We start from the raw sequence: 15,753 nt of genomic DNA on the forward strand, positions 1-15,753 counted from the left end.
ACAAAGAACATAAGGAACACAAAGTAACATTTAAATTACTTTCCCTATTAATTAATTACTTTATTAAAGAGTAATTAGTTTAGTAATTCAATTACATTTTGGTAAAGTAACGAATAACAATAATTTATTGTTTTTTTTAAATTAATTTTCAAAACACTGATTGTGAGTAAATCATTCTAACATATTCGCTTATGCTAACGCTAATGCTAACGATGCTTGCTTGTTTACATTACGATAGCACGTACAAATATGCATTAAAACACACATAGGACGGTTTAGTAAGTCTGAATTGTTTTAGTTAAATTCTGACACTTACAAACGTCACTCGGAGTGATGAATGGCAACACTGTCGACAAATAGTCGACGAAAGGGGATACACTTCCGGTTCAAGGCACAAAGCAGGAAGTACATTTTTTCAACCCGCAGCACCGGCAGTGAGCGAGCACCGTAGCACAAACAATAACACACCTTTTCAGTGCCTCTGCCGGTGTTGAAAACTATTTGATGAATACAAAAACATTATGACTGTCAGTTTTATGGTTTAACTAAGGGAGGTGACGGCAACTGACACCAGGGGTTATTTAGCTCTAAGATTTATTATATTTATAGACCATATATATATATAATAATCAAACAATACTATATACATATATATATATATATATATATATAGTTAAGGTACAAAACTTTACCTTACTAGCCTATATAAATCAACCATTTATAAATACACATTAGTAGGCTAAATGAACCTCTTCAACATAATACTATATATACTAACTAAGGAAATGGAGTGTGTCAAAACCCAAGAGAGTGTGTGTGTGAGGCTATGTGTGTAGTTAGCTGAAGTGTGTGTTACCAAGTGTTGAACGAGAGACGAGGAAGTCCAGGGGAGAGAGAAGTCTACAGGTCCGAGTCCAAAGCGGGGGAAGTCAAGGATCGAGGGAGGCAGTCGGAGTACAGAGGGAGATCCGGGGAAAAGTGAGACGCACAGCTCAGGGTACTGCGGGGGCGACACAAGAAAACACACACTGAAAACACGGAGGGGCAAAACACAGAGAGAGCAGGATTGCATCAAGCAGGACGTGGCTTACTGTACGCCAACAGAATGTTAAATTCCGGCGCGGCATGGCAGCTTGTGCAGGCTTAAGAAGGCAGCTCGATCATTACAGGCAGGTGCGCTGATTGCCGGTGAATGATTGCAGCTGGCGGCTGCTGCAGGGCGGAGACGCCCGCCGAGGTGCAACAAACAGAGTCAGCCAGGAAAAATCCGTAAACCGACGGCGCCGTTTTATAAGCCGCGGGGTTCTAAGCGTAGGGAAAAAAGTAACGTCTTTTTGTCGGAAAAATACGGCGGTTGTCTCGTTTAATTGTCTTTTTATTACGATTAAACAATTGGCTGTATCGGCAGACGGCAGTTCAAGGCAAATAAAATAAATATTTGATTCATGGTTTTTGAACAATGGGGGAAATAGTGACAATACAAAGGAAAAACAAACACAAAAGATCTCAGTATGGTTTGCGGATGACGGGTGGGGAGCAGTGGCCTAATAACGCTAAATACCAGACTGTGAATAATCTCCCAGTAAACTGTCTACTCATGAAAAACACAGATGCAACAGCAGCAACTCTCGCTTTCTCTCTCTCTTTTTTGTCTTTCTCTCTCGCTCCACCCATATTTGATGTCTCCCCCTTCCACGTCCACACCTTTCAGCTCGGCCCTCTCCTCTGTCTTCTGCTCCCTCACTGCCGCCCTCCTCCCCGTCCCCATCTTCCAACCTCGCCTCACTCCTCGTCTCATTTCGGTAAGTAGGATAAGGCTTGGAGAGCTCTGTCGTCGTGGTAACTGCCAGAAGTATTTAGTTTGAAGTTTGAGGAGGTCAGTCTGTGGGTCACAGTAACCCCACCCCCGCCCCCCACCCTCCACCCGACACACCCAACACTACCCCCCAACCCAGCAACACACACACACACACGAGGAGATGGGGGATGAATGGATATTTTTAGGAGGGGGAAAAAGGCCACTGCCAAGCTCAGCATCTAAAACTTTTGTGGCACCAAAAAGTTTTTCAGGGACTGAAATTAAGCTGATTATACCCTCAGACATTCCGACTAATCTAGCGTAATTTTCTTAAAATAATCTACACTGGACTCTAGAGCCTTGGAGACGCCTCCTCTGGACTGATGAATCAGGCTTTTCCATCTGGCAATCTGATGGACCAGTCTGGGGTTGGAGGTTGCATTTCGGACTGCATTGAGTTTGAAATTTGGTGGAGGAGGAATTATGGTGTGGGGTTGCTTTTCAGGAGTTGGGCTTGGGCCTTTTAGTTCCTGTGAAAAGGAACTTTGAATGCTCCAGGATACCAAAACATGTTGGACAATTCCATGCTCCCAACCTTGTGCACCAGTGCACAAAGCAAGGTCCATAAAGACATGGATGACAGAGTCTGGTGTGGATGGACTTGAGTGGCCGGCACAGAGTCCTGACCTGAACCCGATAGAACACCTTTGGGATGAATTAGAACGGAGACTGAGAGCCAGGCCTTCTCCACCAACATCAGTGTGTGACCTCACCAATGCGCTTTTTGGAATTCCTATAAACACACTCCGAATCAGCACCTCCAAGTCCGAAGCCATGGTTCTCGCCCGGAAAAGGGTGGAGTGCCATCTCCGGGTTGGGGAGGAGACCCTGCCCCAAGTGGAGGAGTTCAAGTACCTCGGAGTCTTGTTCACGAGTGAGGGAAGAGTGGATGGTAAGGTCGACAGGCGGATCGGTGCGGCGTCTTCAGTAATGCGGACGCTGTATCGATCCGTTGTGGTGAAGAAGGAGCTGAGCCGGAAGGCAAAGCTCTCAATTTACCGGTCGATCTACGTTCCCATCCTCACCTATGGTCATGAGTTTTGGGTTATGACCGAAGACCGAAAGGACAAGATCACGAGTACAAGCGGCCGAAATGAGTTTCCTCCGCCGGGTGGCGGGGCTCTCCCTTAGAGATAGGGTGAGAAGCTCTGCCATCCGGGTGGTTCGGGCATCTGGTCAGGATGCCACCCGAACGCCTCCCTAGGGATTTGTTTAGGGCACGTCCGACCGGTAGGAGGCCAAAGGGAAGACCCAGGACACGTTGGGAAGACTATGTCTCCCGGCTGGCCTGGGAACGCCTCTGGATCCCCCGGGAGGAGCTGGATGAAGTGGATGGGGAGAGGGAAGTCTGGGCTTCCCTTCTTAGGCTGCTGCTCCCGTGACCCGACCTCGGATAAGCGGAAGAAGATGGATGGATGGATGGATGGATGGATGGATGGACACTCCGCAACCTTGTGGACAGCCTTCCCAGAAGAGTTGAAGCTGTAATAGCTGCAAAAGGTGGACCCAGATCATATTGAACCCTATGGGTTAAGAATGGGATGGCAATTCAAGTTCATATGTGAGTCAAGGCAGGCGGCCAAATACTTTAGGTAATATAGTGTAGTAATCAGTATCTGTCATTGGGAAAGTATTTACCCATCCATCCAACCATTTTCTACCGCTTGTCCCTCTCAATATCGAGGGGGTGACTGGAGCCCATCCTAGCTGCGTTCGGGCGGAAGGCAGGGTACACCCAAATAAAATTATGAAAATTGAAAATGTTCACCAAAAAAAAGCATTTTATTGAGTAATGGCAAAAAATACAAGGGTATGCATATTCTGGGATAGTCGCATGGCTGTCACATGTCAATCACTCCAGAATGTTTCATATACGTCACTTGTAGGGACTCACCTGTAATGATTTAGAACAGGGGTCGGCAACCCAAAAATACAACAAAAAATAAAAAATCTGTCTGGAGCAGCAAAAAATATGTTTTCCGTAGTCTTCTCTCGACTTGATATACTCTGGACCTAGACGTTGAGTCCGTGACATACATGGCGGACAATAACTGATACAGTCTGCTTTGCCAGTCCAAATGCATTCAATGTTTTCCGTAGTCTTCCCTCGACGGCCAGGTAATACAAAGCACACGCTCCCTTTTTTTTTTATCACATCCACGGGAGCCCGCATTCTCGTTGTCTCTCCTTCGACAAATGGGCAAAGTTTTTTGGTAAGTAGAATGACAGCTGACCTGGACATTGGAAAGTTCTCTTGCCGTCTGAGAAGTGTTGTATCCCAAATAGCTGCAATGTCTTTCTCTTAAGGTATTCATGTGTGATTTCCACAAGCGTCTGTACATGTAGAAGAAGGAGAAACACGGGCATGTCTGGATGACTCGCCTCCATATTTCCAGTGGTTACCTCCGAGTTACGAAACCGCTTTATTATGAAGCTGGCTGTGGCGTGTTCTTTCTGACGTCACTTCCTGTGTGGGGCGCGGTCTTTCTGGGGTCACTTCCTCTCCGAACTCAGTTTGTTAACGATCATCATCATCACATTGTTTTACGTGGGGAGACTGGTGCACAGACAGTCACCACACGATCCTTGACAGATCAGGGTCCAGTGGCATGGAGTCCAAGACGACTGGGGACCCTTTTCTGCTGCAGCCTTCTTCCGCCATCGCAGTCGTTGTGGTAGTTCTTAAATCTACTGTATTCCGCCTGCTTCGCCGTTGAGGTCTTCACCGTATCCCTGGCTCGGGGGCAGTCAGGTACTAGGCCTTTGCCGAGGGCCACCTGGGGTAACAGTAGTAAAGGGGTTAACCTCCGAGTGCCCCAAGACCCCATAGAGGAGCCTCCACTGCCGGATGCACTTTAACGTCATGCCCAGGACATATCCAACATCATCTACAAAGATACAAAGAATTGCTATTGCGCCATCTAGTGGACACATTTAGAACAGCTGTTTATTTTAATAAAAAATTTCAGGTTCATTTTTATACTTAGCAAACTCACATGGTGGGCCGGATAAAACCTGTCCTCGGGCCGTACGTTTGACACCCCTGGCGTAATTCATTCAAATGAATTCACCTTTACAATTAGCGACAATGAAATGTAATCAAACCAGTGCCGCTTTGAACTCGTCCCTATCATTTTTTAATACCGCATGCAGTTTGATCATTATCCTCGACTGGTGCACTAACATCGTGTGGTTTATTTATTTTTTGACATAGCCCCTGGCTAGGGGGCAGTCAGGTACTAGGCCTTTGCCAAGGGCCACCTGGGGTAACAGTAGTAAAGGGGTTAACCTCCGAGTGCCCCAAGACCCCATAGAGGAGCCTCCACTGCCGGATGCACTTTAACGTCATGCCCAGGACACAAACAATCAATAAGTTCATACAAAGCTAAGAGCCGGAGATTCAAGAAATGCATGGCGCACTTACCCGTGTAAAAAAATGTCCAAGGAGGGGGACCTGAAACGATAGTTTAGTGTGGCTGAAACGGGGCTTAGGCTAAATAATTATTCGTTTAAGGGGTTATCCGGCTTAGACATAGTTTAGTGTAGAAGGGGTGTAGATGGAAGGAAGGTGCAGCCCCCGAAAACTCCAAATAGGTGTGGTTAAAAATAAGAAGTCTTTGTTGCAGGGTGAAAGTCATCCTGAACTCTCGTATAATTACTGATTTGTTCTTTTATTTTAAAGATATATGACTGGTAGAAAGGGTCCGACTTCCCCTGACACCTTCTCTTTTACCTCCGAATGGGAATTGTAAAGGTCAGCATAACTTCAGAGGCTATTAAGCAAACAGGAAGGAGGAACATTAGTTGTTTATAGTAAAGAAATGTTGGTGACTTTTTTAAAGAATAAATATTTAGATTGTCCAACTTTCTAATCTTCTGTGCCATTGGTTTTTTTCTTTTTTTTTTCCGTAGTCTTCACCTGTCTCCATAGCGAGGGTTTCTGATGTAAATGTTTTCAGTCAGTTGGTGGCTGAAACTCAGCAGGTGGTCCACCCAATCCCCCGTAACCCCCGGCAACCTCTGTCCGGCCAAATGCTGCCTTGCTGGCCACTCCACTTAGTTAGCCCTGACAGGACCTCAGTGTGTGTGTGTGTGTGTGTGTGTGTGTGTCTGTGTGTGTGTGTGTTTGTGTGTTCTTGTATTCCTACCCTTCTTGAGACATCAACAAGGAAAAGTAGCTTCCATATGAGGAGGTGTGAACAAGTGATGACATAAATCATGGTCCCAATACGGAAAACCATTGCATCTAATGGAGAATGTCTCATTTGCACCCCTGGTGGTGAAATCTATCAAAATGAGGGTGGTCCCAAAAAGGAGGGGTTTTTCAAATTGACTGTGTGTCGGTTTTAAAGGTGTTCCCCCTCTGGGCAACATATGAAATAACAAGTGTGTTCAAGAAATTGAAATGCGGCCGAAATTGATGAAACAAATGAAATAAATATTTATATATGGAGACATACTGTACTAACTAGAAGTAAATAATGAAGATTAAAAACTAATTACAAACAAAAATAGAAGAAAAAAAACATTATTTAAAAGCAGTCTTTTTCTCACATTGTGTCGACTTCTTTCTTATAAAATTGGGAAAGTTCTCAAATTCTTTCTGTTTCTGTAATATTGCAATATTTTCTCGTAAAAGCATTACTTTTTAATACAAAATGGCGACTTTGTCATATAAAATTCGAACTTTTATCACAATATTGCCAAAATTAACTATAAGCAGTCTTTTTCTCAGATTGTGTCAACTTATTTTTTTATAAAATTGGGAACAATTTCTCATATTTTTTCTGTTTCTGTTGTACTGCAATATTTTCTCGTAAAATTATGACTTTTTTAATGTAAAATTATTACTTTTTATTGCAAAATGGTGACATCTGTCATTTAAAATTCTGACTTTTATCACAATATTGCCAAAATTAACTAAAAGCAGTCTTCTTCTCAGATTGTGTCAACTTCTTTTTTTATAAAATTGGGAACAATTTCTCATATTTTTTTCTGTTTCTGTAGTATTGCAATATTTTCTCGTAAAATTATGACTTTTTTTAATGTAAAATTATTACTTTTTATTGCAAAATGGTGACATTTGTCATGTAAAATTCTGACTTTTATCACAATATTGCCAAAATGAAGTAAAAGCAGTCTTTTTCTCACAGTGTGTCGACTTCTTTCTTATAAAATTGGGAACAATTTCTCATATTCTTTCTGTTTCTGTAGTATTGCAATATTTTCTCGTAAAATAATACTTTTTTACGTAAAAGTATTACTTTTTAATGCAAAATGGTGACATTTGTCATGTAAATTTCTGACTTTTATCACAATATTGCCAAAATTAACTATAAGCAGTCTTTTTCTCAGATTGTGTCAACTTATTTTTTTTATAAAATTGGGAACAATTTCTCATATTTTTTCTGTTTCTGTTGTACTGAAATATTTTCTCATAAAATTATGACTTTTTATATGTAAAATTATTACTTTTTATTGCAAAATGGTGACATTTGTCATTTAAAATTCTGACTTTTATCACAATATTGCCAAAATTAACTAAAAGCAGTCTTTTTCTCAGATTGTGTCAACTTCTTTTTTTATAAAATTGGGAACAATTTCTCATATTTTTTTCCTGTTTCTGTAGTATTGCAATATTTTCTCGTAAAATTCTGACTTTTTTAATTGCAAAATGGTGACATTTGTCATGTAAAATTCTGACTTTTATCACAATATTGCCAAAATTAAGTAAAAGCAGTCTTTTTCTCACAGTGTGTCGACTTCTTTCTTATAAAATTGGGAACAATTTCTCATATTCTTTCTGTTTCTGTAGTATTGCAATATTTTCTCGTAAAATAATACTTTTTTATGTAAAAGTATTACTTTTTAATGCAAAATGGTGACATTTGTCATGTAAATTTCTGACTTTTATCACAATATTGCCAAAATTAACTAAAAGCAGTATTTTTCTCAAATTGTGTCAACTTCTTTCTTATAAAATTGGGAACAGTTTCTCATATTATTTCTGTTTCTGTAGTATTGCAATATTTTCTCGTAAAATTATGACTTTTTTATTGTAAAATTATTACTTTTTATTGCAAAATGGTGAAATTTGTCATATAAAATTATGACTTTTATCACAATATTGCCAAAATTAACTAAAAGGAGTCTTTTTCTCATGTTGTGTCGACTTCTTTCTTATAAAATTGGGAACAATTTCTCATATTAGTAGTACTGCAATATTTTCTCGTAAAATTATTACTTTTTTATGTAAAATTATTACTTTTTATTGCAAAATGGTGACATTTTTCAGGAAAAATTTCAGACTTTTATCATAATATTGCCAATTTTTCTGTTGTCCTTCTAAAATAGTGACATTTTTTGAGTAATATGACTTTTGTCATACTTTTGACAAGTAAAATTCCGATTATTATAATATTGCCAACATTTTAAAGTTTTCTTATAAAACTGTGACTTTTGTCGAGTAAAATTACGACTCTTTTCATAAAATTGCCAAAAATTCTAGCTTTTCTTGTAAAATTGTGACTGTTATTGAGTAAAATTCCAACTTTTTTCATAACTTTGCACAAATGTTCAGTTTTTCTTGTTAAATGTTGACTTGCGTTGAGTAAAACGAGGACTTTTATTACAATACTGCCAAAATTTGAAGTTTTTCTTGTGAAACTGTGACTTTTTTCTTGTGAAATTTTAACTCATTTTGCACAACAATCTTTTTTATATTTGCATAGTATGTATATATTATTAATTTTGTAAATACACATCTTTATATATCTAGAAAGGCTGGTCCTAAAGGGGTAGGCATTTTTCGGAAGTCTCATGAGGGTTACAAATACAAGAATGGGTGTGTGTGCGTGTGTGTGTGTGTGTGTGTGTGTGTGTGTGTGTGTGTGTGTGTGTGTGTGTGTGTGTGTGTGTGTGCAGCTTTCAAGTAGCACTCGTTGATGAGCTGAACCTTTCGAGTGGTCATTAAAAGTTTATTAGAAAGTTGGTTAAAATGTGTTTATGTGTTGGTAATTGTGGAAACAAGAATATGTGTGCATGCTCAATTGTGTGTATAGGAAGGCTCAAAGGATATATATTTTTTAATAGGGATCCTAGTCACTGCCGTTGTGCCCTTGGGCAAGATACTTTACCCACCTGCTCCCAGTGCCGCCCACACCGGTTTAAATGTAACTTAAATAATGGGTTTCACTATGTTAAAGCGCTTTGAGTCACTAAAGGAAAGCGCTATATAAATTTAATTCACTTCACTTCACAATATTATTGCAGTTTATGTCAAAAAAAAAAAAAACTTGGTAAAAATGTGGTAGTGTATAAAAGGAAGTGGCAGGAATGTTTAGGATAAACATGTTATGTGTACAGGGGGAAGGATACGGCACAGACAGGAGGGATGTTTATGTATATTGTACACTAAAATAGGGCCCCATAGCACACTGGATTCCAGTTCATTGAAATACCACAACACTGGATATTGTTCAGATAAGTTACATTTAAGAACTCGCACACAAAGCAACACTGGAGGTGACGTGCGCAGGGGATGGGGGTCTTAAACAGCCATTGTGTGTGTGTGGACACGGATAAGGTTAGGTGTGATTTACCCTGGATAACCGGCCTCAGCGTGGCCTTTTACTGTGGGCAGCCTAAGGCACACCTGTGCAATAATCATGCTGTTTAATCAGCATCCTGATATGCCACACCTGTGAGGTGGGATTGATTATCTTAGCAAAGAAGAAGTGCTTAGACAGATTTGTGAATAATATTTGAGAGGAATAGGTATTTTGTGTGTACAGTAAAAGACAGAAAGATTTGACAAAATCCGTCTTTACACTTTAGAGGTAGGGATGTCCGATAATGACTTTTTGCCGATATTCCGATATTGTCCAACTCTTTTATTACCAATACTGATATCAACCGATACCGATATATACAGTGGTGGAATTAACACATTATTATGCCTAATTTGGACAACCAGGTATGGTGAAGATAAGGTCCTTTTTTTAAAAAAAATAAAAAATAAAATAATATAAATAAATTTAAAAAAAATTCTTGAATAAAAAAGAAAGTAAAACAATATAAAAACAGTTACATAGAAACTAGTAATGAATGAAAATGAGTAAAAATAACTGTTAAAGGTTAGTACTATTAGTGGAGCAGCAGCACGCACAATCATGTGTGCTTACGGACTGTATCCCTTGCAGACTGTATTGATATATATTGATATATAATGTAGGAACCAGAATATTAATAACAGAAAGAAACAACCCTTTTGTGTGAATGAGTGTAAATGGGGGAGGGAGGTTTTTTGGCTTGGTGCACTAATTGTAAGTGTATCCTGTGTTTTTTATGTGGATTTAATAAAAAAAAAAAAAAAAAAACAACAAAAAAACCGATACCGATAATAAAAAAAAACGATACCCATAATTTCCGATTTTACATTTTAAAACATTTATCGGACATCTCTACTTAGAGGCCTACCACAACTTCACCCCTCCCTATTAGTCTTACCTCTTCCACACCGCTACTCCGACATGCTCTCACAGAGCCTCCTCTTCCATTCTGTTCCATCAACCTGCCTCATCACTATAGAATGTGTACTTTAAAAAAAAAAGAACATATTGCTGGGTATTGTGGCCAAACAGCTCCATTTTTGTTTCATCTGACCACAGAACTTTCCTCCAGAAGGTCTTATCTTTGTCCATGTGATGTCAGATGAAACAAAAAATGGAGCTGTTTGGCCACAATATCCAGCAATATGTTTGGAGGAGAAAAGGTGAGGACTTTAATCTCAGGAACACCATGCCTACCGTCAAGCATGGTGGTGGTAGTATTATGCTCTGGGCCTGTTTTGTTGCCAATGGAACTGGTGCTTTACAGAGAGTAAATGGGACAATGGAAATCCAAATTCTTCAGGACAAGCTAAAATCATCAGCCCGGAGGTTGGGTCTTGGGCGCAGTTGGGTGTTCCAACAGGACAATGACCCCAAACACACGTCAAAAGTGGTATAAGGAATGGCTAAATCAGGCTAGAATGAAGGTTTTAGAATGGCCTTCCCAAAGTCCTGACTTAAACGTGTGGACAATGCTGAAGAAACAAGTCCATGTCAGAAAACCAACACATTTTGCTGAACTGCACCAATTTTGTCAAGAGGAGTGGTCAACAATTCAAGCAGAAGCTTGTGGATGGCTACCAAAAGTGCCGTATTGCAGTGAAACTTGCCAAAGGACATGTAAGTAAATATTAACATTGCTGTATGTATACTTTTGACCCATTTTCAGTAGACCCATAATAAATTCATAAAAAGAAGCAAACTTCAGGAATGTTTTTCTGTGACCAACAAGTATGTGCTCCAATCACTACATCACGAAAAAATAAGAGTTGAAGAAATGATTGGAAACTCCAGACAGCCATGACATTATGTTCTTTTGACCACAAACTGTATTATATTATATTTTTATTTCATATATATACCGTATTTTTCGGTACATGTCTTGCCTACTTTGTGTGGACCCACGTTTGGTAAGTAGGTTGGTGAGGGCCCCCCTTTCCACTATAGCTAGAAGGATGAAAACAATATATCTAGCACTAGATGCTCACCACACACACACACACACACACACACACACACACACACACACACACACACACACACACACACACACACACACACACACACACACACACACACACACACACACATACATGTCTTGCCTACTTTGTGTGAACCCATAATTGGTAAGTAGGTTGTGAGGGCCCCCCTTTCCACTATAGCTAGAAGGATGACAAAAATATATCTAGCAAAAGATGCTCACCACACACACACACACACGCACATGCACGCACACACACACACACACACACACATGCATGTCTTGCCTACTTTGAGTGGACCCATGTTTGGTAAGTAGGTTGTGAGGGCCCCTCTTTCCACTATAGCTAGAAGGATGAAAACATATATCTAGCACTAGATGCTCACCACACACACACAAACACACACACGCACACGCACAAACACACACGCACTCACACATATATCAGATTATTCACACAAGTTTTTTTCATAGTTTGGCCGGGGGTGCGACTTATATGTGAAATTATTAACACATTACTGTAAAATATCAAATAATATTATTTAGCTCATTCACGTAAGAGACTAGACGTATAAGATTTCATGGGATTTAGCGATTAGGAGTGACAGATTGTTTGGTAAACGTATGGCATGTTCTATATGTTATAGTTATTTGAATGACTCTTACCATAATATGTTACGTTAAAGGCCTACTGAAAGCCACTACTAGCGACCACGCAGTCTGATAGTTTATATATCAATGATGACATCTTAACATTGCAACACATGCCAATACGGCCGGGTTAACTTATAAAGTGACATTTTAAATTTCCCGCTAAACTTCCGGTTGAAAACGTCTATATATGATGACGTATGCGCGTGACGTCAATGGTTGAAACGGAAGTATTGGGACACATTGTATCCAATACAAAAAAGCTCTGTTTTCATCGCAAAATTCCACAGTATTCTGGACATCTGTGTTGGTGAATCTTTTGCAATATGTTAAATGAACAATGGAGACTGCAAAGAAGAAAGTTGTAGGTGGGATCGGTGTATTAGCGGCTGGCTGCAGCAACACAACCAGGAGGACTTTGACTTGGATAGCAGACGCGCTATCCGACGCTAGCCGCTGACCGCACGGATGATCGGGTGAAGTCCTTCGTCCTTCCGTCGATCGCTGGAACGCAGGTGAGCACGGGTGTTGATGAGCAGATGAGGGCTGGCTGGCGTAGGTTGAGCGCTAATGTTTTTATCATAGCTCTGTGAGGTCCCGTTGCTAAGTTAGCTTCAATGGCGTCGTTAGCAACAGCATTGTTAAGCTTCGCCAGGCTGGAAAGCATTAACCGTGTAGTTACATGTCCATGGTTTAATAGTATTGTTGATCTTCTGTCTATCCTTCCAGTCAGGGGTTTATGTATTTTGTTTCTATCTGCATTTAAGCACGATGCTATCACGTTAGCTCCGTAGCTAAAGTGCTTCGCTGATGTATTGTCGTGGAGATAAAAGTCACTGTGAATGTCCATTTCGCGTTCTCGACTCTCATTTTCAAGAGGATATAGTATCCGAGGTGGTTTAAAATACAAATCCGTGATCCACAATAGAAAAAGGAGAAAGTGTGGAATCCAATGAGCCAGCTTGTACCTAAGTTACGGTCAGAGCGAAATAGATACGTCCTGCACTGCACTCGAGTCCTTCACTCTCACGTTCCTCATCCACGAATCGTTCATCCTGGCTCAAATGAATGGGGTAATCGTCGCTTTCTCGGTCCGAATCGCTCTCGCTGCTGGTGTAAACAATGGGGAAATGTGAGGAGCCTTTCAACCTGTGACGTCACGCTACTTCCGGTACAGGCAAGGCTTTTTTTGTCAGCGACAAAAAGTTGCGAACTTTATCGTCGATGTTCTCTACTAAATCCTTTCAGCAAAAATATGGCAATATCGCGAAATGATCAAGTATGACACATCTGCTATCCCCGTTTGAATAAGAACATTTTATTTTAGTAGACCTTTAACATACCAGGCACGTTCTCAGTCGGTTATTTATGCCTCATATAACGTACACTTATTCAGCCTGTTGTTCAATATTCTTTATTTATTTTAAATTAACTTTCAAATGTCTATTCTTGGTGTTGGCTTTTATCAAATACATTTCCCCAAAAAATGCGACTTATACTCCAGTGCGACTTACATATGTTTTTTTCCTTCTTTATTATGCATTTTCGGCCGGAGCGACTTATACGCCGAAAAATACGGTATATATAGCAATACTATGTCTGTCCCAAGTCTTCTTTATGTATTGTAAGTGAGAGGAAACACTAAAAAGGGTGTTTGTTTTTTATGTGTGTGTGATGGAGAGGAAGAGTGTATGGCTGGCTGGTGTACATCTCTGCACTATCAGCTTTGATTGGCTCTGAGTAGCTGTAAGTGCGGGGTCCATCCCAGCCACTTCCCGGGTCCCCGGAGTGAGTGGTTGGCCGTTTAAGCATGTGTGCTCTGCTTTCCTACGGTATTGTGTTCCTACGTGTGTCTGTAGGCAGTGTCAACCCGTCAGGGCATTGTCTATAAATAATGTAACTCTTGTTGGACCACAATTAGGACTGTCAACGTTAATGCATGTGATTAATCACCAAAATACATTTGATTAATCATTTTTAAATCAGATTATTCACACAATTTTACTTTGACTGCAGACAGGTATGTTTGCAATACAATTGCATTCCTACAATCTAATTGATTATGATTAATCGTGATTAATCAAAATGATAAAAGGTTATTAATCTGATTAAACAATCATTTGACAGTAGTAATTGGAATCAATAATGACATTCCATTTTAATGAGCAAGTCATTAATGTAATTATTGTGATTAATCACATTTCCATATTGTGATTAATCTGATTTAAATTGTTATTTTGACAGCAGTGATTAGAATAAATTAAACTAAACTATTCACTAAAGGGTAAATATACAGGCACATAAACACACACAATAAAATTGCATCTCGACAAGCAAGTAATTGATCAAAATTATGATCATGCGAGATTAATTTGATTAAACATAGTAACTGGAATTTAAAAAAAAAAAAAGATAAAAAAAACCAAAACATTAACTGTTAAATATACACTGTAAAAAAAATTCTGTAAAAAAACGGTCATTTACTGGCAGCTCTGGCTGCCAAACGAAAACCATACAATTAAAATAAAACATTGTAAACCAAATTATATTTACAGAAATTTTCACGAAACGTTTTGCAGGAAAATATCGTAATTTTACAGATTTTTACTAAATTATTAAGATCAACCACCTTTAATAAAGTGACGATGCAAACAGTTCTGCAGAAAAATACCTTTATTCTACAGAGTTTTTCCAAATGATTACGATCAAACACCTTTAATGAAGTGACAATGCAGGCAGTTCCACAGAAAAACACCATTATTTTACACATTTTGTCTGAATTTTTAAGATCAACCACCTTTTAAAAAAGTGACGATGCGAACAGTTCTGCAGAAAAATACCTTTATTCTAGATTGTTAGTATGGACATCGACTTTTATATAACAAGCTGCATATTTAATGAAATATAATTACTGTAATTTTTAAGAAAACAGAAAATGCTATGTATTATTAATTAGGTATTTTTCTGTAAAAAAAAAATAGAAATATACATAGTTTGTCATTACTGGCATATTACTTTAAATAACAGGCGGATTGTTTATTTACAGATAATGTCTTCAATTCTACAGTTTTATAAACTATTTAAAAAAAAAATAGAAAAATTACAGTAGAAATTTAGAGTAAATTAACCATAAAAATATGATTTTTTTTTACAGTATGTATATATATATATATATATATATATATATATATATGTGTGTGTGTATATATATATAATTGAGATTAACCTGAGTAAATAATTAGTCATTCAACAGCAGTAATTAAAATACAAAATGAACAGGAAAACATTTTCATTCAAATAGGTAAATATTGAATAATCTGATTAATTATTTGACAGCAGTAGTTAGCATCAATAAAACTAAATACTAAAGGGTAAGTATACAAGATAATGTATTAATCCTTGAGGGGTAATTAAGATTTTCAGCACAAACCCATTCAAGGTCAGACAAACATTACAGGGAGACAGAACAGGATCGCTGACTGGTCTGCCAACTTCCGTCGCCCCTCACGAAAAAGGTGAACAACAGGTAAAAAGTAAAACAATGACAACAGTAAAAGAAAGACAACAAGAAAAAAAATGCACTAATTAATTTTTTTTAATCCAAAAAATATGTTTTCTGGTTAAAGTTCACCAAACTTATTTGAAACGTGAAT

General features: G+C 38.8%; 1 protein-coding gene across 5 annotated transcripts in view; it reads left to right on the forward strand.

The window, feature by feature from the left end:
- Positions 1-15,753, forward strand: part of LOC133635425 (uncharacterized) — a 418,448-nt gene that overhangs the window by 324,519 nt on the left and 78,176 nt on the right. Inside the window, exon 1 of one of the 5 annotated variants that reach the window (XM_062028620.1) lies at positions 1,729-1,802. The exons of the other annotated variants lie outside the window; for them this stretch is intronic. The gene's annotated coding sequence lies outside the window, so the exon portion shown is untranslated. Of the gene's footprint in view, positions 1-1,728; positions 1,803-15,753 lie in introns of those variants that run through there. 5 annotated transcript variants of the gene reach the window in all.

This window comes from Entelurus aequoreus, linkage group LG19, assembly GCF_033978785.1.
Source record: "Entelurus aequoreus isolate RoL-2023_Sb linkage group LG19, RoL_Eaeq_v1.1, whole genome shotgun sequence".
Taxonomy (NCBI): Eukaryota; Metazoa; Chordata; class Actinopteri; order Syngnathiformes; family Syngnathidae; genus Entelurus; species Entelurus aequoreus.